Raw genomic sequence first — 21,427 nt, forward strand, 5'->3', positions numbered from 1 at the left:
TGAGATCAAGAACATCCACAGGTGCATACATACATGTGTGGACACACACACACACACACACACACACACACACACACACACACACATTTTATATTATTTATTTTCAAAAATATTTCTTGCATTTTTGTTAAAAACCCAGGCATGGAGATGTTATAACTCTACATGTTCTTTTTAGTAATACATAATCTCTCAAAATTAAACATTTTAGCACTTTAAACAGAAAATTCTAAATGTTGAAGGAATAATGTGTAGAAAGTTTAATTTTATTAATTACTTACATGAAAATGTACCAATGCGCTGGGGCAGGAGAAAACAAAGATATCTTTCTTTACCTTATGAAGTGGAATTTCAGAGGCCAAATATTACTGAAGGAATTTTAAGGCTAAAATGTTGATATTATCCTAAGAGGAGCCACAATTAAAGCATATGTCACAATTTTATCTCTTAACCTTCCTTTAAAATAAATAAAATTCTCACAGCAAACAGCATTGATTTCCTTATTTAATGTTTCCTGACTGAGTTTTTAATCTGTGACAGGTAATACATGAAGGAGTGGGTTATAGCTATAAATCAGGTAGGAGTTTAAAGTCCAGTGGAGAAGATAGGCAGGTAAACATTAATTAGAATTCAGGGAGACAAGTGCTAAGAGTTAAAGTATGGGATGCTACCAGTGCATATGCTAAGATTACTTCCCCTCATCATGGGGACCAGGAATGGAAAAGGATGGGTGGAGAGAATGCTGTTTCCAGAGTGTTCCTCCTTTGCCTCAACTGTCTCTTGCCCTTGCTGCTAGGCTATCTTCTTTTAGATCCTAATTTACTTTCTCTTCATATATTTGTATTCTAAACCTTCAATGAGTTCACAAAATTCCCACAGTCATGAGGCAAATTTCCCCTTCAATTCCTGGCAGCCCTAAAGCCTCTGCACAGTGTGGGTGCTCAATAAATGCCACCAACCAACACTAACCAGTAATCACCTCTTGCCCACATTTTCCCAGAATCTTGCCACACAACTAACTAGGTGGCATCACCACTGGCTTACACTCAAAGCTTCCTGGGAGGGCATAGGGGGAACCATTCCAGAGCTTCTCAGCAGTACCATCATTGTTAATAAGATTTACAGAGGTAATCTGCCTGGCATAGTAGAGAAACCCTGCCATTAAAATAGAAAGGGCACCTTAAGAACAGAACAAAGTCAACTGTTTTACCTTCTAAGACATGAACATGATAATGTCACTGTTCCTTTAAGGTGCCTGGATTGCTAATAAATATGCAGGTGCCATTCAGAGAGACACAGAGGGGCAGACTATTAGGATGTTTATATTTTATTGCTTGAGAGTGAAATAGGCTTTCTCCCTTCATCCTTTTTTTCAGAACTATATTCTTATAACTGTATCCAAGGGCCAGGTCTCTGGAAGTTCAGTAAAGCATAGAAGCAAAAAAGTCAAGAGATCTAAGTAATAGTGAGTAGTTTCCAAGAGACCTGAAACTAGGACACCTGAAAAGGAGTAATGAAGTACTGCTGGAAATGAAAGTAGTTGTAAGAACTGAGGAACTTGCATACTTTGCCAAAGAATTTTGATCTTCCTGTAGGTCCTGTGTTTTCTGAAAGATTTTAAGTAGGGGAGAGTCCTGGATGGAGATGTGTTTCTGGAAGGTTAAAGTAGAGTGAACATGTTGGAATGATTCTAGATCCTCATTATTATTGTTATTATTATTTCTTAATATGAATTTTCTCTGAAAAATCACTTACCCTATAAACTCTAACTACAGTCAGATTATATTAATCTCCTCCTCAGAGTTCATTGCTGTATGGGAGGTGTGTGGTGACTTATGGTAGAAGGTGATTCTGTTTAACATCAGCAGTAGCAATGTATCAGAAGAAAAGCTGAAGTATCAGGACCCAGAGAGAGCAAGAGTCAGAGCAGTGATAGAGATCTGAGAATCCAGGACTTATCTAGAACTCTACATTTGAATTACTCAGCTCCAATCATAATCAGTCCCTGTAAGGCTCTGCCCAAAATGTACATTTCTAGGCCAGGGCACCTGGTTTTAATTTGAGCTGCATGACTACTACTGAGGTTAGCAGATGGGTTCTCATGACTAAAAATCTAACAGAATGCCATGGCATAGGGAACAAATGTTGCACAAACAAAACTCATGGAAAACAATGAAAACTACAGAGCAAAACAAATGCCAGGTCCACTACAAGAACATCCAACACAACAAAGTTCACAGTCTTTAGCAGGACAGTCAAGGCTCTCCATGAGAAGTCCCTATCCTACCTTTCAAATCTTATTTGTTAGTCTTAGTATATCCATCCCTACATAAAATAATTCAAACCCATCAGATTACTTACTGCTTAAACTTGCCACGTGTTTTCACGAAAAGACTTGTATTTAATTGTAATACTCTCTCAGTCTTTATTGTCCACCTTTCCATTCTCTAAAACCAAAATCTTACTCAACCTTACCAGCTTAATTTAAATATTATTTCCACAATCAGCTGTGATCAAATGACACTTTACTTGTATCTCTACTATGTCACTTATTTTCTTTTGCTTTATGATAATTTATTAATAATACTATTATTATAAGCAACTAACAACTGTAGAGAAGCTTACAATTTGAAAGAATTATTACATATATTATTTCATTTGACCCTGGTAGTGCTCTGTTTGATCATACTCTATCTTTTATAGGTTAAGAAATGTTAGCTAGAAAGACAGCCTAACTCATTCATCTAGTAATTAACAAGGTTTTATCTAAATCCAAACTCTTGTAGTTCATGCTTCCTTAGGTTATTTGAATTTATGCTACCTCAAGATTTCAAGTTCCAAAGGCAGAGGCTTTTGTCTCTGTCTGCCATGGTGATTGCTAAAGGTTGGCAATAGCAGGTGATCTTACTGATGTGTGCTGAATAAAAGAATGAAGGAATAAAATATTAACATTTATTATCAAATTTTAAGTAGTTCTGGATTCAGAAAAAAATAGATCAATGAAGGCTAGATAGTGAAATGAGCCTTCCTCTTACAGGTAAGATTCGACCTCTAAAATTAGTATTTGGAAAGACAGGGAAATGGTAATGAGAATCCATGATAGCAGAAGTCTGTGGGTTGAGCCGTTTTCATTATCTGGAATGGTACCTTTTCTTTGATGTTTAGCTTACAAAGACAAAATCCTTTACAATGGGATGCTGAGCTGTTTATGGGATGAGAGGAATACGAGGCAAGGATGCCCTAAACAGTGATTTATTGTCCACTCCCCTATCCTTCTTAACAGGTTGATTCATCAGGCAGCTGTCAGATCTAGCTCTGTGATCTGTGACAGACTTTAAGCTTCAGGCTTCCTCAGGCAAATTAAATTTGACATTCAGTTTAAAATCTGGGATATAGTTTGACCAACTCTAACTGTAAGGGTGAATATAGCAAAAGGCATTCTGTTTAACCTGGGGGTTCCTACAGCTTCCTGGGTCTTATCCACAATAATAGAGCATTTAATTTATATTTCACAGAATTATATGTTTTTAGAACAGAAATCTTACAAATGCTTGAGGGAAAAGTGTATCTTGCAATTCTTGTAACATTCATGGTGACTAATGTCTTACCTTACTGTGGGGGATCTTGTGTATAACAGCTAGAGTCCAGGATTTTGACCTGACATAGAGATTTATTTCATGTGTAACTCTGCTACTGATGTCCTGTGTGAAACTTAAATTAACCTATTTTAAGTTTCAGGTTCCCTCTCTCTAAAATGAGACTAATACCTACCTCATAAGTTATTGTAAATATTCACCAAACTAGCGTATATTTTATGCTCTGCACACAATAAGCACTTAAAACATGTTGGGTCCACTTCATTTATACAAAGGTGCTCAATAAATATTTAGTAAATTGGGTTAAAATGATTTGTCCAATGGCATAGAAATGCAATCCTGTACTAATCTGTGATTTGATTCCCCCTGGAAGTGGACATTGAGGTGGAGTGTGAGAACTTTATTGAGCAGAGAAATCCTTATGATAATAAAGCAGATCTGAAACCAGTGAAAGGAAAGGAGAAGAGAAGTGAGATTGGGCAGGGAGAGGCTCAGCTTCAAGCAGATCTGACAGTGTCAGCCAACCAACAGGACAGTTCTAGAACAAAGATGGTGTGTAAGAGGATTCCAGGTTTGGAGGAATGACGCTCAATTATTGGCAGATTGCTGCCTGGGAAGAGTGCGGGCTTGGCTCAAAACGTGAGGCAGCTCCAGAAGGTGCTAAGAGCCGAAGGCTACCAGCTAACTACTTCCTTGCAGCTGAATGACAAGTTCTTTCTTGAAGGGAGATCTGAGTGGAACAACACAACGCTGCCACAAGTAGTGGCATAGTGTTCATTTAGATCTAAGAACAGTTATAACCTTTAAAGGTTCATATAATTCAAAGCTAAAAAAATACTTGGTAACTAAAAGATAAATTTTTAAAAAATGGAATGAAAACTTTGATGTATATGTTCAAACTGTCCAGAAGAGTATGGGACTGAAGAAGCAAAAATCCCTATATTTCAAGACTCAATCAGATCAGAAAAATCATTAAAAAAAAAATCTTGGATGAATATTAATGTATAGACAGTGAAAAAATGAGAACATAGGAGACAAAAAGAAAAAAAAGTTAACTCAATTATTTTTTTCTAATGGTGATGTAATATAAAGGAGACAGCATGATCTAGGGAGTCAGATAAATTGCGAGTTCATTCCCAGTTCTGGTAATTGCTAGGTGTTCAACCTTGGGTAAGTTATTCAATAACTCTGAGAAAGTTTAGTTATACAACCCATTCAGCCAAACATACATCAAATATTTAATGAATGTCTACTATATTTGACATTATAGACGCTAGAGTCTGCTATGTTAAATAAAGCAGGTATGATTCCTCATATTAAACACGTAATCACACAAAGAAAATTCTGAGTGTAAGTTTTGATAATTATAAAGAAAGGAAACGAATAACACAGGAGGTTATGAGAGAATAGAATTGAGATGGGGCACTAGGACTGGGAGGTGAGGAAAGATTTTATTTGTGGGAATGGCAATTAAATTGAGCTTGGAGAGTGAAAATGCTTAAGTCAGATTAAAAATGTGGAGAATCTACTTTTCCAGAAAGAGGCAAAAGTATGTTTGAAGATCTTAAAGCAGAAGGAGGAAGCCATGTTTCAGGAATTGAAAGCAGACAAGTATGACCAGGAGTAGAGAGACATGAGATGGGGCATAATCATGAGGGAGAGAAAATGATAGTGCTCCTGTCTGACTGCTTATACTGTCTCTGTGAAGTCAAGGTAAGTTCATCAGTAGAGAGAGGTTTATAGTGACTAGAAATAAAATTAGTAACAACAGGAAAATAAGCTTACTGAGAAACATAGTAAGATTGCTGATAGGTGTTTTGTGGCCATTGGAATTGACAATTAAAAGTTTATACTGATACCAATCTGCCCAGTTGTGTGATTTTCTTCCCCAACATTGAGCTGCTTATTTGAAGTAGAAAGAAGTCCAGCAGTTAAGTAATGAACAATTAAGTAAGAACTAAAACCTATGTACTGTTCTTTTTCTATGTTGATCAACTCCGGTATAAAGATTACTTTCCTGATTCTGTGTTAAAAAATACTAGGACCAAACAAACAAAAATCCCAAAACAAAACTAACTTAGCTCCATGTTTCAAGAAATATTTGCTCTTGGAAGATATAACTTTGAAACAACCAAAATAGCTTATTTATCAAGAATAGCAGCTTGCTTATCAATAATTACTTCAAGATCCTCATATCACTGTGTCAAACAATCCAAAACTAGCATGTCATAAATTCCGCCTTTCCCAATTACTTCCCCGTATTTTAACCCTTGCCTTAAAATAACCTACTACAAGCATACAACTCCATGAATATTTTGCCTGACTTCTCTCTTCTGAGTTATTACTTAAACCTTGTCAAAATGGTATTCTTCTTACTTCAGTAACCTAAATAAGCTTAGTTTTGCTCAACCAACAGGTGTTTCTTGTGGTCTCTTTAAGGAGTCAGCAGCCAACACAAGATTGGGAGTTTTTCAAAGAGAGGTGATACATGTAAAAGAAATGGTTACTTGCAAAAGAGTGATGTTGTGATGGACCACTGAGTTTAAAATGGAAGATAAATAAAATGAAGACAGTAGTGAACTAAATGCAGGGTTTCTCAACTGAAACTAATGACATGAGACTGCATAATTCTTTGTCATGGGCACTGTTCTGTATAGGATAGTTAGCAGCTGTCTGGCCTCTCCATCCACTAGATAGCAACGTTACATCACCAGTGGTGAAAACCAAAGTGTCTCCAAACATCATCATTCTCTTGGGGGCAAAATTGCCTCCAGTTGGAGATCACTGAACTAGAAAGAAAATGTGGAGTCAATTTATTGATTACCTACATGATGCCAAAGGACAATTTTGGTGGGAATACTTGGGTAAATAAGTGGGGAAAATAGGTGAGTGTGATGGGGGAGGAAAATGTTTGAATTAGTTATTTCCAAGAAAGTGCAGTCTCTGTTATCTTTCAGGATGTGACCAAGGGGATTGTGTGAGTAATATGCAGCAGAGTAGGAGAACACTATATATGAAGAGTACAGATTTAATGGGAAGGTTAAATATGGGAATGTATATAAAGTAATCATTCAGAGGTTGTCACAGGTGAATAGTCAAAAACTCTGGTTTTCATCCCTATTGATTTTTGGCAAGAGTGGCTAAAATGCAGAAAAGAAGCTGAAATTTTATATGTAAACATGTCCTTGATTGAGTAAAAAACAAAGGAAGTGATATAGATAAAATGAGTCTCCAGTTAATAACAGAAATTTATTTTAAAAAGCTTCCATCTTCTTATCTAGGACTCATCTCTGATTTCAGTCTTTCTTTTCTTCAATCCCAGACCTAGAGTTCTAGACCATATTATGCTGACTAGGTCACCAGTGCATTTTGGCTTATAGAAGCATTTTTGAATAAATCCCCACTATTACTTTAAAGCCACAATTTCAATTACAAAGGCAGATTTGAATAGAGGCAATCTGGGATTAGACCACAGTGGTTGAAAGCAAAGCTTTTAACCGTCTACACCTACCCTAGTGGCTAGCTTCTTTATTGGAAGGGATCAAGCAAGGCAGTCAGTTTCTTTCACTAGACTCACTGTTGGCTGTCTTTTTGCAGCTAAAGTGGAATCTCACTGAGGAGTGTGCATTGTGACCCAAATAGATATTTTTCCTTAATTATAGGGGATATTTTTCCTGAGCTTGACCCTCAGTAATGCCAGTAGAATTATACCATTTCAGTTGTGACATCACAGAGGTAGGCAACTATTTTCTCCAAAAATGTTTGCTTATGTTTCAGAGAAAAAATGTTAAAGAAACTTTAATGGCATGTTTCCTTTTACAGAATCAAGAGGAAAAAATATCTTGGAAAAAGACTTTCTTCCCTGGTCTTGGTCTGTCTAGCACAACTACCTGAAACTCTCCCTCTTTTTCTAAAGTGAACATTCTCTTTTTCCTCAAAGACTACATACTTCAAAAGGTTTTTTTTTTTTTTTTTTTTTTTCCAAGAAAAGGAAGCTAAGACCTTGAAAAGAGACCCAATTTATCAGGCATCAGTAAAACATATTTAGAACCTCAACTTCAGGCCTAGAAGTTTGGAGAAAATAGATTCTTCACAAGTTCTTACCTGAAATGGATTTCTTGATTAAAACCATAGGTTTCCCAGGATTTAAAGTAAAGATAATAGAAGAAAATAGACTCTTTCCCCATGCTTAAATCCCCACTTAAAATATCCTGACTTAAAATTTCATCATCTACTCATTTATTGCTTTGGGTTTTATAGAGAAAGTCAAAGGAAACAAATAATAGAAATATAAGGAGCATCATGTTTCACTCATGCAATAATACAAATCACAGACCACAGGCTCGAGTGTGTAAGAAATGTGACTTCTCTTATTTTTCCTATTTCAAGACACCATTTATCCAAGTACTAGAAACTTAATCTCAATGAATTTAGAGTCACCTCAATCATTTCAGGGCTTTTGTTCTTCTCTTTGAAGTTGTGTTCAGGGTCTTATGAGACTTATGGAACACAAAAGTATGAATATTGCCACTCGTCCTTTGTCACTACCATCTGCACTGGCATTTGTGAAGATACCTTTGTTCCCACTTGGCCTTCAGTCATCACAAGTTGGCCACTATGGTGCTCACTTCATATATTACTGCCAGGTATCTATAGGTCAGAATCTCTCAGCTAGCCTTGTATTCTGTTACATTTTTGGGTGTAACCAAAAAATTGGAAACTCTAGAGTTACTCAGGTCAATCTCCCTAAAAATCCACTGCAGGCATCTTTAGTCTATGCCTCTTGCTATATATCAAAATAAGTCTAAAGAGGCTTTCCATATTTTTAGGTCCTCCCTCGTAGGTGAGCCTAAAGTTGACTCTGTTCTTTGATCCCCCAAACTTACTCATGTTTTCTACTATGTATGCCCCTTGTCTCTCTTCCAATAGGTGGTTTTTGAAGGAAGTCTGTGGTCATGATTTTATTGACAGAGCTGCTCCAGGTCTTTGCTCAAAACTCTCCAACTCCCAACTTTAGCAGGAGTTAACATAAATTTTTAAGTTAAAGGGTCTAGAGATATGAAAGGAAGCTACAAACAAACAAACAAAAACCCTGATGGAACAAACTGGGACCAAGGTGGCAATATAGCTCACCTCCAACAGACCATGAGTTTCATTATATGCTGATTTTACTACATATTAACATATTAAATGACACACCTACCGGTGGCCATGATCAGACATTAAGAACCAAAAAGAAATAAAAAGGGGGTGGCACACACTCCCTTGAAAAGCCCTACCTCTTCCCTGGTAGATCAATGCATATGCCTCCCCATCATCATCTTCACTCTCTCTCCCTTTGTATTTACTCTTTAAATTTACATCCCTCTCATCACATGGATGAGAAGTTGATCTGTGAACTCAGTTCCTGCTTCTCCATTCTTTGGCCACTGATTAAAGTTTGTGTTGTGTCAATCTCAACTTTGGTTTTATTATTTTGCTGCTCAAGCCCATACAGAAAAAATAACCCTTCCCCACTGAGGCAGAGAGCCTGGGTCTGGCTAGGGCCTGAGCAGGGTCCATATGACTTAATTCAGTAACATTATGACCGTATTTATTTTTTTAACTTATTATTTTAAAATAACTATAGGCAAGAAATAAAATGGAAAAGCTGTTCTTCCCACTTGCCACTGAGTTGAGTCTTCAGATGAGACCATGGTCCCAGCCAACTGCTTTGTTAGGGGACAGTTGGCCAGGCATGATGATAACCACTTGCATGAGTTGTCTCACAGCAGGAGGTCCCAATAAGGAGCATGGTGCTGACACCAAAAACTGACCAGGAGAATTTGGAAGGAGTGAAAAGGAGGGAGGAGATGCCAGCCCACAATATTGTTCTACCAACATCTCAGAATCCTTCACATGGGAAGCCATCTTGGCTGAGAGATGTGCATGCCACCAGGAAGGACCCTGAGTCAGACCAAGTATGGGCACAGGCAAGATGATTGGCCAGAGAAAACCTGGAAACTAACCCTATCACCATACCTGAGTCTGTGAGCCATGAAGGCAAAAAAGTTCTCCTGGGTTCCCTTACCCTACTGTTCTCTGACTGGACGCCCCTTCCCAATAAAGTCTTTTGCTTTGTCAGTAGGTGTGTGTCCTCAGACAATTCATTTCAGAGTGTTAGACAACAGCCCATTCTTGGGCCCTGGAATGGATCCCCCTTTCTGCAACAGCTTGACTGAAATCTCTTGAGAGACCTTGAACCAAAAACATACGTCTAAGTCCCACCACATTCTTGACACATAAAAATTGTGAGATAATAAATATTTGCTAATTTAAATTGCAAATTTGTGGAGTAAACTATCTTTCTCCTATACTCCTGAGATACCTTGTTCTCTACCTCTATGAAGTATTTAACAAAAATCTGTTGGGCTGACCATAGTGCATGCATTGTTCTAGGTACTTCTGAAACAGGAGGGAAAGGGGCAGGGCACAACCTTTAAAAGAATGACATAGCCATAGGACATGATGAAAACTGGTTATTACCAACTAGGTCCAAGATGGCAGAAGATTCAACTTCCAGTAGACCATGAGCCTCATTATTCACTCATTGTAATACATTAGCTAAATGGCAAATGCATCAGCACCATGACAGTTCTGAGGCCAACCATAAAGGTCAAAAAGTGGGTGGTGGCCCAATTCCTGGAAATCTCTGCCCCTTCCCTGAAATAATTAGAATAATCCTCCCACTCATTGGCCTACGAAATTACCCAGCCCATAAAAACAAACCACACCATATTTCAGGGCCTCTCGCCTTCTGAGATGGTCCACACTCTGTGGACTTTTTTCTCTCTAAATAAATCCACTTCTTACCTATCACTTTATCTCTCGCTGAATTCTTTCTGCAATGAGATATCAAGAACTTGAGCTTCATTAAGTCTTGAGACCAGGTGTGTGATCTCTATTAAAAAACCATGGCTTCAAGTCTCAATCTGAGTTACACAGTTTCCCTTTAATATGTTAATTTACTTAATCCTTTCACAACAAGTCCAAGTGGTGGTGTATTTTTTCCTGTGACTGCCCTAACTAAGTACTACATTTGAGTGACAAAACAAACTGAAATATATTCTCTTATAGTTTTGGAGGCTAGAAGTCTGATATCAAATTGGCATGGTCATATTCTCTCTAAGATTCTAGGTAGAATTCTTTACCTCTTCCTAGCTTTTAGTGGTAGCCAGCAACCCTTGGCTTTCCTTGGCTTGCAGCTGCATCAGTCCATGTTTTCCCATGTTGTTCTCCTGCATGTCTTTACATCATCCTTCCTCAGTATGGGCCTATCTCTGTATCTAAATTAATCATTTTTATAAGGACCAGTCATATTGGATTAGGACCCATACTGATGACCTCATTTTAACTTGATTATCAATGAAAGACCATATTTCCAAATAAGGTCACATTCTGAGGTACTGGGGATTAGGATTTTAACATACCTTTTTGGAAGGACACAGTTCAATCCATAACAGGTATTATTATTATTTCTATTTTAAACAAAGAGTTAAAGTACTTACCAATATTTGCACATGAAAGTGAGCAGCGCACTGTGAGGCCCTCCTGGGTACAAGTACCTTTCTGTGTCCCCAGTTTTTATTTGAAGAATAAAGACTTTAGCCTCCTAGACCTTCCTGAATACAAAATAGCATATCCAAACCATTGCTAAGCTGGGAAGTAAATGATTGCAGAAACAAAGGAGAAAAAATTAAGAAATTATAGTGCAGTGATTAAAGCAGGATCCTAACTCCTCCTGAAGGAATATACATAATAATATCTTTGGAGGACCTTCAAGATGGTGGAGGAGTAAGACATGGAAATCACCTTCCTCCCCACAAATACATCAAAAATACATCTACACGTGGAACAACTCATAGAACACATACTGAACACTGGATGAAGACCTCAGACTTCCCAAAAGGCAAGTAACTCCCCACACACTTGGGGAGGACAAAAGAAGAAAGATAAAACAGAGACAAAAGAATAGGGACGGGACCTTCACCAGTGGGAGGGAGCCATGAAGGAAGAAAGGTTTCCACACACTAGGAAGTTCCTTCACTGGTGGAGATGGGGGTGGGCAGTGGGGGGAACTTGGAGCCATGGAGGAGAGTGCAGCAACAGGGGTGCAGAGGGAAAAGCAGAGAGATTTCCACACAGAGGATCAGTGCCAATGAACATTCACCAGACTGAGAGGATTGTCTGCTCACCTGCTGGGGAGGGGAGGGCTGAGAGCTGAGGCTCTGGCTTCGGAGGTCAGATCCCAGGAAGAGGACTGGGGTTGGCTGCATGAAGAGAGCCTGAAGGGGGTTAGTGCACCACAGCTACCTGGGATGGAGTCCAGAAAAACCTCTGGACCTGCCTAAGAGGAAAGAGATCATTGTTTCAGGGTGTGCGAGGAGAAGACATTGAGAGCACTGCCTAAACAAGCTTCAGAGATTCGTTTGAGCAGTGGCTATCAGAGAAGACACCAGAGATGGGTGTGAAATGCCAACTCTGCTGCTGCAGCCATCAATAATCCTGTGTGCAAGCACAGGTCACTATCCACACCTCCCTTCCTGGAAGGCTGTGCAACCTGCAACTGCCAGGGTCCCGTGATCCAGGGACAACTTCCCCAGGAGAACACATGGCATGCCTCAGTCTGTTGCAATGTCATGCCAGCCTCTGCTGCTGCAGGCTTTTCCCCCACATTCTGTACCTCTCCCGCTCCCAGCCTGAGAGAGCCAGAGACCCCTAATCAGTTGCTCCTTTAACCCCCTCCTGTTTGAGTGAAGAACAGATGCCAGAGGGCAACCTACATGAAGAGGCAGGGCTAAATCCAAAGCTGAACCCCAGGAGCTGTGTGAACAAAGAAGAGAAAGGGAAATTTTTCTGTGAAGCCTCAGGAGCAGCAGATTAAATCTCCACAATCAACTTGATGTACCCTGCCAATGTGGAATACCTGAAGAGACAACAAATCATCCCAAAACTGAGGCGGTGGGCTTTGGGAGCAACTGTAGACTTGGGGTTTGCTGTATGCAACTGGCTCATTTCTGATTTATATGTTTATCTTAGTTTAGTTTTTAACACTTGTTATCATTGGTGGATTTGTTTATTGGTTTGGTTGCTCTCTCTTTTTTAATTATTTTTTTTTAATTTTAATAACATTAACAAAATTATTTTATTTTAATAACTTTTTTATTTTATTTTATTTTTCTCCTTTTTCTTCTGAGCCATGTGGCTGACATGGTCATGGTTCTCTGGCCGGGTGTCAGGCCTGAGCCTCAGAGATGGGAGCGCTGAGTTCAGGACATTGGACCACCAGAGACCTCCTGGCCCCATGTAATATGAATCAGCGAGAGCTCTCCCAGAGATCTCTGTCTCAATGCTAAGACCCAGCTCCACTCAGCGGCCAGCAAGCTCCAGTACTGGATGCACCATGCCAAACAACTAGCAAGACAGGAACAAAACCCCACCCATTAGCAGAGAGGCTTCCTAAAATCATGATAAGGTCACAGACACCCCAAAACACAACACTGGACTCTGTGCTGCCCACCAGAAAGAAAAAATCCAGCCTCATCTACCAGAACACAGGCACCAGTCCCCTCTACCAGGAAGCCTACACAACTCACTGAACCAAACTTACCCATTGGGGGCAGACACCAAAAACAATGGGAACTAGAAGCATGCAGCCTGAAAAAAAGAGACCCCAAACACAGCAAGTTAAGCAAAATGAGTAGGCAGAGAAATAAACAGCAGATGAAGGAACAAGGTAAAAACCAACCAGACAAAACAAATGAAGATGAAATACGCAGTCTACCTGAAAAATAGTTGAGAGTAATGTTAGTAAAGGTGATCCAAAATCTTGCAAATGGAATGGAGAAAATACAAGAAATGTTCAACAAGGACCAAGAAGAACTAAAGAGCAAACAAACAATGATGAACAAAACAATAAATGAAATTAAATATTCTCAAGAAGGAATCAATAGCAGAATAACTGAGGCAGAAGAATGGATAAATGACCTGGAAGATAAAATAGGGGAAATAACTACCACAGGGCAGAATAAAGAAAAATGAATGAAAAGAATTGAGGACAGTCTCAGAGAGCTCTAGGACAACATTGAATGCACCAACATTCTAATTATAGGGGTCCCAGAGAAGAAGAGAAAAAGAAAGGTACTGAGAAAATATTTAAAGAGACTATAGTCAAAAACTTCCCTAATGTGGGAAAGGAAATAGTCAATCAAGCCCTGGAAGTGCAGACAGTCCCATACAGGATAAAACCAAGGAGAAACAGGCCAAGACACATATTAATCAAGCTATCAAAAATTAAATACAAATAAAAAATGTTAAAAGCAGCAAGAGAGAAACAACAAATAATATACAGTGGAATCCCCATAAGGTTAACAGCTGATCTTTCAGGAAAAACTCTGCAAGACAGAAGGGAGTGGCAGGACATATTTAAAGTGATGAAAGGGAGAAACCTAGAACCAAGATTACTCTACCCAGCAAGGATCTCATTTAGATTCGAACATATATATGGATAGGAACATATATATCGATAATTACCTTAAATTTAAATGGATTAAATGCTCCAACCAAAAGACATAGACAGGCTGAATGGATACAAAAACAAGACCCATATACAGGCTGTCTACAAGAGACCCCCTTCAGACCTAGGGACACATACAGACTGAAAATGAGGGGATGGAAAAAGATATTCCATGCAAATGGAAATCAAAAGAAAGCTGGAGTAACAATTCTCAAAACAACAAAATAGACTAAAATAAAGACGATTACAAGAGACAAAGAAGGACACAACATAGTGATCAAGGGATCAATCCAAGATGATATAACAATTGTAAATATTTATGCACCCAATATAGGAGCACCTCAATGCATAAGGCAAATGGTAACAGCCATAAAAGGGGAAATCAACATTAACACAATAACAGTAGTGGACTTTAACACCCCACTTTCACCAATGGACAGAAAACCAAAATGAAAATAAATAAGGAAACACAAGCTTTAAATGACACATTAAACAAGATAGACTTAATTGATATTTATAGGACATTCCATCCAAAACAACAGAATACACTTTCTTCTCAAGTGCTCATGGAACATTGTCCAGAATGGATCATATCTTGCATCACAAATCATGCCTTGGTAAATCTAAGAAAACTGAAATCATATCAAGTACCTTTTCTGGCCAAAATGCTATGAGATTAGATATCAATTACAGAAAAAATATGTAAAAAAATACAAACACATGGAGACTAAACAATAAGCTACTACATAACCAAAAGATCACTGAAGAAATCAAAGGGGAAATTAAAAAATACCTAGAAACAAATAACAATGAAAACACGATGGCTCAAAACCTATGGGATGCAGCAAAAGCAGTTCTAAGAGGGAGTTTATAGCAACACAATCCTACCTCAAGAAAAAAAAAATCTCAAATAAACAACGTAACCTTACACCCAAAGCAATTAGAGAAAAATGAACAAAAAACCCAAAGTTAGCAAACGGAAAGAAATCATAAAGATCAGATCAGAAATAAATGAAAAAGATATGAAGGAAATGATAGCAAAGATCAATAAAACTAAAAGTTAGTTCTTTAGGAAGATAAACAACATTGAGAAACCATTAGCCAGACTCATCAAGAAAAAAAGGGAGAAGATTCAAATCAACAGAATTAGAAATGAAAAAGGAGAAGTAACAACTGACAGTGCAGAAATACAAAGGATCCAGAGAGATTACTACAAGCAACTCTGTGCCAATAAAATGGACAGCCTGGAAGAAATGGACAAATTCTTAGAAAAGCACAAACTTCTGAGACTGAACCAGGAAGGAATAGAAAATATGAACAGGCCAATCACAAGCACTGAAATTGAGACTGTGATTAAAAATCTTCCGACCAACAAAATCCCAGGACCAGGTAAATTCACAGACGAATTCTACCAAACATTTAGAGAAGAACTAACACTTATCCTTCTCAAACTCTTCCAAAATATAGCAGAAGGAGGAACACTCCTAAACTCATTCTATGAGGCCATCATCACCCTGATACCAAAATCAGACAAAGATGTCACAAAAAAAGAAAACTACAGGCCAATATCACTGATAGACATAGATGAGAAAATCTTCAACAAAATACTAGCAAATGGAATCCAGCAGCACATTAAAAGGATCATACACCATGATCATGTGGGGTTTGTTCCAGAAATGCAAGGATTCTTCAATATAGGCAAATCAATCAATGTGATACACCTTATTAACAGGTTGAATGATAAAAACCATATGATAATCTCAATAGATGCAGAAAAAGCTTTTCACAAAATTTAACACCTATTTATGATAAAAACCCTCCAGAAAGTAGGCATAGAGAGAACTTACCTCAACATAATAAAGGTCATATAAGACAAACCCACAGCAAACATCATTCTCAATGGTGAAAAACTGAAACCATCTCCACTACGATCAGGAACAAGACAAGACTGCCCACTCTCACCCATATTATTCAACATAGTTTTGGAAGTTTTAGCCACAGAAATCAGAGGAGAAAAAAAAAATAGAAGGAATCCAAATCAGAAAAGCAGAAGTAAAATTGTCACTGTTTGCAGATGACATGATACTATACTTAGAGAATCCTAAAGAAGTTACCAGAAAACTACTAGAGCTACTCAATGAATGTGGTAATATAGCAGGATACAAATTAATGCACTGAAATATCTTGCATTCCTATATGCTAATGATGAAAAATCTGAAAGAGGAATTAAGGAAACGTTCCTACTTACCATTGCAACAAAAAGAATAAAATACCTAGGAATAAACTTACCTAAGGAGGTAAAATACATGTATGCAGAAAACTATAAGAAACTGATGAAAGAAATTAAACATGATACAAACAGTTGGAGAGATATACCATGTTCTTGGATTGGAATAATCAACATTGTGAAAACGACTATACTTCACAAAGCAATCTACAGATTCAATGTAATCTCTATCAAACTACCAATGGCATTTTTCACAGAACTGGAACAAAAAATTTCACATTTTGTATGGAAACACAAAAGACTCCAGATAGCCAAAGCAGTCTTGAGAAAGAAAAACGGAATTGGAGGAATCAGGCTCCCTGATTTTAGACTATACTACAAAGCTACAGTAATCAATACAGTATGGTACTGGCACAAAAACAGAAATATCGATCAATGGAACAGGATAGAAATCCCAGAGATAAACCCACACACTTATGGTCACCTTATCTTTGATAAAGGAGGCAAGAATATCAATGGAGAAAAGACAGTCTCTTCAATAAGCGGTGCTGGGAAAACTGGGCAGCTGCATGTAAAAGAATGAAATTAGAACACTCCCTAACACCATACACAAAAATAAACTCAAAATGGATTAAAGGCCTAAATGTAAGGCCAGACACTAACTCTTAGAGGAAAACATAGGCAGAACACTCTATGACATAAATCATAGAAAGATCCTTTTTGACCCAGCTCCTAGAGAAATGGAAATAAAAACAAAAATAAACAAATGGGACCTAATGAAGGTTAAACGCTTTTGCACTACAAAGGAAACCATAAACAAGACCAAAAGACAACCCTCAGAATGGGAGAAAATATTTGCAAATGAAACAACTGACAAAGGATTAATTCCAAAATATACAGGCAGCTCATGCAGCTCAATATCATAAAACAAAAAACCCAATCCAATAATGGGCAGAAGATCTAAATAGCCTTTTCTCCAGAGAAGATATACAGATTGCCAGCAAACATATGAAAGGATGCTCAACTTCACTAATCATTAGAGAAATGCAAATCAAAACTACAATGGGGTATCACCTCACACCTGTCAGAGTAACCATCATCAAAAAATCTACAAACAGTAAATTCTGGCAAGGAAATGGAGAAAAGGGGACCCTCTTCCACTGTTGGTGGGAATGTGAATTGATACAGCCATTATGGAGAACAGTATGGAAGTTCCTTAAAAAACTAAAGTTAGAACTACTATATGCCCACTAGTGGGCATATACCCTGAGAAAACCATAATTCAAAATGAATCATGTACCACAATGTTCATTGCAGCTCTCTTTACAATAGCCAGAACATGGAACAACCTAAGTGTCCATCAACAGATGAATGGGGAAAGAAGATGTGGCACATATATACAATGGAATATTACTCAGCCATAAAAAGAAACGAAACTGAGTTATTTGTAGTGAGGTGGATGGACCTAGAGTCTGTCATACAGAGTGAAGTAAGTCAGAAAGGGAAAAACAAATACCATATGCTAACACATATATAGGGAATCTAAAAAAGAAAAATATTGGTTCTGAAGAACCTAGGGGCAGGACAGGAATAAGACTCAGATTTAGAGAATGGACTTGAGGACATGCGAGTGGGGAAGGGTAAGCTGAGAAGTGAGAGAGTAGCATTGACATATATACAGTACCAAATATAAAATAGAGAGCTAGTGGCAAGAAGTCACAAAGCAAAGGGAGATCACCTCAGTTCTTTGTGACCACCCAGAGGTGTGGGATAGGGAGTGTGGGAGGGAGACACAAGAGGGTAGGTATATGGGGATATATGAACACAACAATGTAAAGCAATTATGCTCCAATAAAGATGTTAAAGAAAAGAAAAACAAACAATATCTTTGAGTTCTTCTGCAGGAACTAAGGCTCCCCCTGGGGTGGAGGATGGTAACTTTTGGATGATTGCAAGATTCCTGGAGCACTGCCCTGTTACCTCACCACCAACCAATCAGACATAAGTCATGCACCTTGTAGCCCTTACCCCAAAATTTGCCTCTAAAAACTTCTCCCTGAAAACCATCAGGGAATGTGGGCCTTTTGAACTAAAGCCACCCATTCTCCTTTCTTGGCCCTGAAATAAACATTTCTCTGCTCCAAACTCCAACTTTTCAGTTTGTTTGGCCTCACTGTGCATCAGGCACACGAACTTGTGTCCAGTAACAAACAGATAGTAAGTGTTGGATGATTTGAATCTAGGCAATCTGACTCCAAAATTTGTGTTGACAGACACTTCCTTATATCAACTATAATATTTATTTGTATATATTTTTATCCTTTTAAAGGAGCAGCTAGTTAACAACTAGCATACTACCTGGTATGTGCTCAGGAAATATTTGTTGAATTTAACTTCAGTGATCTTTTAGATGGATTTTAAATCACAGTTGTTCTTTGTCAGATGGCAAAGGTAGAGTGAAGTGTCCTTATTCAAGTTCTTGAATTGGAAGAGAATCCTAGAGCCGAAAAATTACACATGTTGTAATAAATATACCTTCAATTTGTTATGAAGAGTATTTTACATTTCCTAAAGTACTTTTGGTCAACTCCTAATACATAATAAGCTCCCTTTGAGACTGACAGACAGACAAACAAATATAAATAAGAAATAAAATTAAAGGGGTCAAAACAAAATATCAAGGACATTTTGAAACCTACAGTGCCTAGGATAATTTTCTTCTGAGCTTCAGAATGAAAAAGTGTTCTACTGCATCAGAGGACCATGCATGTAATCATTGATGAGAGTTAAAGTTTTACAGGTTTGCCCAAGTGATGACAGCAGTACATGAAAGGTAAGTCAATTCATGTTTCCCTGAAACAGCATTATTTTTTCTCAATTGTAGGTGTATTAGCAAGCTCCCTTTAGAGTGTAGGTTATTAAACGATTAAATAAATGTTGCTCATCTGTGCACCAGCAATTTAAATGACTTACAGTACAGTTAATCGGTAATGCTTAACCAGTGTGTCGATGGTTACCCACTTAGCTTAGAGGCACAGGTGTTTTATTTGTGCTGGGAATTGCAGAAATGAAGTTGGGTGAAATAATTTCACCATGGAACAAAGACAGCCAGAGATTAAGGCCTTTTGTCTTGTTTAATGTGAAGAATATGTAGGGTTTTTTATTTGTTTGTTTATTTGTTTCTGTAACATTTACCACAACCTAGACCATAGATTTAAAATGTGCATGACAAACATCTGGCCATTTTTCCCCAGGGTGTTTTCAGGTTTTCTGAGCATCCCATTTGACTCTGTCTGTAAAAACACTGTGCATTTACATTATACTTTTACCTGATGATATCAAGGAAGTAAAAATAATAATTACTATGTAAACCTGGGAAGGAATAGAAATTCTTATGCACATCTGTAATACTAAAAAAAAAATACTTTATTAATGTTGGCTTATTATCTGAAATTCCATTTTCATTACACTAATAACTTAAGGGATTTACTGACAGTAACAACATCTTGCAGCCTTTTTCTTCTCAAAGGTGCCAAAATATTGGTGCTTAGGTACACTGATGGTATACTAGAAGGCAGCACCCTCTTTCTGCTTCATTCCAAGGATGGACGGGAAGATAAGCTGAGAGCTCTTTCCAGATGACAAAACTGTTTACTCAAAACAACCATTGCCCTTCATCAAAGACTTTATTATCAAGAGACTGATGTTAAAAAAAAAAATTATTTCAAAGGAAGAGAGGAGGTATAGAGTTCGAGAAAACAGAAGGAAGTAAAGTGAGTGGCAGAGCATGAATCTGCTTTGATAAAAGTAATATATGTATATTAAAATTAATTTTAAATGCATGTGCAGGAAACTCAAAATATCTTTGATTTAGACTAAAGTTAATAGCTATTTCTCTCTCACGTAAAAGTTTGGAGCTATTCAGTCTAGGGATCATTGGCCACCTCTGCTCTACTTTGTTCTCAAAGGCCCTAGCTACTTCCTGGTTCTACTTTCTCTAGTCCGTTGCTTTCATTCTTATGTTCCAAGGCAGCATTCGGGTTTCTGCTTCAGGGAACAAGGAAGAGGAGTATGTGTAGTAAAAAGGGGCAAAAAGGACACACTGGATGTCTCTTATGATGGTTTCTCAAAGTTGCCACACATTTCTGAGCATATCTCCTTGACCAGAGTCTAGCAGCAGGACCACATATCAGTGCAAGGGAAACTGAAAAGTGTTGTCTCTTTTGGATGGTCATTTAATCTACAAAATATCAAAAAAATCTATGTCCATGGAAATAATATTTTTAAAATATGGTAGGGTAAAATTTTTGTATACTCCATGGCTCTCATTCCACTCCACAAGGGTAATTCCTTTTGACCATTTCTGTTGGGTTATTCTAGAAGTTATTTGCATAACTGTAAACTATTTGTGAATTCCTTTATTTCTTTATTTATCAATCATAAACTCTTCCTAGAGTAGAAGGGATTATTGTAAACTCTGTTTGTCTGGGTTAATTTGATTTCAAAAGTAGAGAGAGAGAATGCAAGCAGTCTGAGTTTCTACCTAAATGCTAAAATGAGGAAGGCCATTCCCTGAAAACCAATCCTCTCAATACAAACTCTGAGTTCAGGAGGTCCCCAACTCCACCCTCAGGTTCAGTAATTTACTAGAAGGACCCCAAATTTAGCAAAGCTGTTATACTCACAGTTATAGTTTATTATAGTGAAAGTATACAGATTGAAATCAGCAATGGGAAAAGGCGTTTAGTGCAGAGTACATGAGAGACCAGGTGTGAAGCCTACTCGAGTCATATGGACAACAATTATTTCTCCCAGTAACAGCATGTGACAATGTGCATGGAATGAACCCAGGAAGCTCACATGAGCCTTGGGGATTTTTATTGGGATTTGGCCAAATTGACAAGATTGACCTTCCATGTGGCTGACCTTAGCATCCAGCTCCCCCAGAGCTCAAGCTGATACTATGTGGTCCAAGGCCATATAGTTTATTAGTATAAACTATATGGAGTAGCCCATAATCCCCAGGTAAACAAATACACTCTTTTCAGCAGG

Source organism: Lipotes vexillifer, unplaced genomic scaffold, assembly GCF_000442215.2.
Source record: "Lipotes vexillifer unplaced genomic scaffold, Lipotes_vexillifer_v1.1 scaffold331, whole genome shotgun sequence".
NCBI lineage: Eukaryota > Metazoa > Chordata > Mammalia > Artiodactyla > Lipotidae > Lipotes > Lipotes vexillifer.